We start from the raw sequence: 2,574 nt of genomic DNA on the forward strand, positions 1-2,574 counted from the left end.
ATATAAGATTATTACTGTTCATACATATTAAAGATTTGCTAAATCTGACTGCTTCGCTTGTGTAACTGTGTGCAAATGTCATCTCTGAGAACGTGTGAGAAGATGAGAATCAGACGTTTTAAACAATAACATCTGACCTAAAGGCATGAACTCATTCTGTACCAGCTGAAATCACTGTTTCGAAACAGGGCATGACGTAATTCTACCGTTACCATGAGAGAGAGAGAGAGAGAGAGAGAGAGAGAGAGATGGATTAAGTTCCTCTACTATAGTGCAGCTGCAAATCGCAGGTTTATATTAACGCGCTTGTTCGAATACGTTATCGTTTCCATAGCAACAGCATGTTCACAGGGGCTCCTACGGCAGACGCTCCACTTAAACGGATTAAAAATCGTTGACATGGTGAAGTTTTCCGTAAGGAGACGTTTATTTAAGGAAGGAGTCTCCAGTGTCAGCGCTTTGTAACAGTCAGAGGTAACGCTGTAACTTTAAGTTTATGTTTATAGCTGCTGTAACGCAAGTGAGAACAGGAGCTAACTTGTTTCACAAAATAATTAAAGGTATGAAGTGTCGCTCATTAATAAATAAAAAATTGTAGTAGTTGGTAAGTTGGTGTGGGGCAGAGAGAGTTAAAGGAAAACACTCAGGAGGTAACAGTAACTCCGCTTCATCACAAACACACACACTAAAAACACTGCAGATGAATTTCTCAGTGTCTGGTGATAACTGATCATGGAGACTACATGGATCTGTTTAACGACTGGAATGATGGATCGTACAGCGTGCGAGGTTTGTTACAGGCTTCAACTCAAACTGATGGATAAAACCGCCACTGTGAAGTTCTCAGCTCTCGCTGCACGGTCCTGCGCTTTCACGCGACTTGGACAAGTTCAGGCGCTGTTTACATCTGCTGCAGTTTTTAATCTCCAAGTTAAGCTCAACACGCCATCCTCAGGGCTCAGGACAGCGGAGTGTGTTTGGGAGAGGCTCGTCTTAGCCTTACTCACTTAGGTTAGTGAGTTAAACACAGCTGCTTGGAGAGAAAACACACCCTGACATCAGCGCCACACCAAACCGCCGTCTGAGGAGCTGTCACGGAAACCTTCTCCTGCCGTGCTCCTCAGCTCCAGCTCCGTTCACGCATGGTCGTGCTCACCTGGCTCCAGTTTGGCCCACCTGCGTCTCGTTGTGTTGTTATGTCGCTCGGTGTATAAATACTCCTGCGCTGATCTACGGCCTTCAGCAGCGTTGCATGTTTCTGACATTAGATTTCTGGTATTTTGATCTTGTTTGCGTGTGTTTAGGCTTTTATTCTGAATTATCCTGCCATTTCCCAGTCTGCATGTCTGTGCTTTCATCCCCGCTGCCTGTAATGATGCTGAATTAAACTCACACACACACACACACACACACACACACACACACTCCACTTTCCCCTAATAACAATGGACGAGTGTGTAGGGGGGAACAGGCCTGAGGTGAAGACGATGTGGGGTCATGATGACAGTCACAGAGCGTCTGTCCATCTCAGTGCTGCAGAGAGAAACAGTGTGGAGAGTCTGTGAGAAATAAATAAATAAATACATACAGCGGTAAACAGAGAGGCCGAGGAAAGAGAAGACTATTCTGACCCCATGTGGTGAATAAAAGAGTCTGACTTTAAGTTTCTCTAATACACCTGAACCTGAGAACCGCTCAAAGCATAGAGACATAGAGAGAGAGAGAGGGGGGGGGGGAGAGGGAGAGAGAGAGGGGGGGGAGGGGGGGAGAGAGAGAGAGGGGGGGAGAGTGGGGGGGAGGGGGGAGGGGGGTGGAGAGATAGAGAGAGGAAGAGACAGAGAGAGGGGGGAGAGAGATAGAGAGAGCGAGAGGGAGAGACAGAGAGAGAGGGGGGGAGAGAGAGGGAGAGAGAGAGACAGAGTGAGAGAGAGAGCGAGAGAGGGAGAGAGGGGGGGAGAGAGGGAGAGGGGGAGAGAGAGAGACAGAGAGAGAGGGGGGGAGAGAGAGAGGGAGAGGGGGAGAGAGAGAGAGAGAGACAGAGAGAGGGAGAGGGGGAGAGAGAGAGGGAGAGAGAGGGGGGGAGAGAGAGGGAGAGAGAGAGAGAGGGGGGGGAGAGAGAGAGAGAGAGAGAGAGAGAGGGAGAGACAGAGGGGGGGGGAGAGAGAGATTTGAATTGAATTGAATAGAAAAGAGAGAGAGAGAGAGAGAGAGAGAGAGATTTGAATTGAATTGAATAGAAAAGAGAGTGAGAGAAAGAGAGATGAGAAAGAGAGACAGAAGAGAGAGTGAGAGATTGAGTGTGAGAGAGAAAAGAGAGAGCAAGAGAAAGAGAGGGAACAAGATAGAAGAGACAGTGAGAGAGAGCAAAAGAGAGAGAGAGAGAGAAAGTGAGCGAGAGAGAGAAGATGAAAGCTGAATGTATAAACAAGTTAAAACAAAACACTGCTATAAAATATAACAGTAAAGAAAAAGTCAGAGTTTCATTCAAACAAACAAACAAACAAACAAACAAACAAACAAACAGTTGGTAAAAAAAGGACATTGTTTTTAGATCTGGAAAAAATATATTAGTTC

This window comes from Ictalurus furcatus, chromosome 20 (genome assembly GCF_023375685.1).
Source record: "Ictalurus furcatus strain D&B chromosome 20, Billie_1.0, whole genome shotgun sequence".
Lineage (NCBI taxonomy): Eukaryota > Metazoa > Chordata > Actinopteri > Siluriformes > Ictaluridae > Ictalurus > Ictalurus furcatus.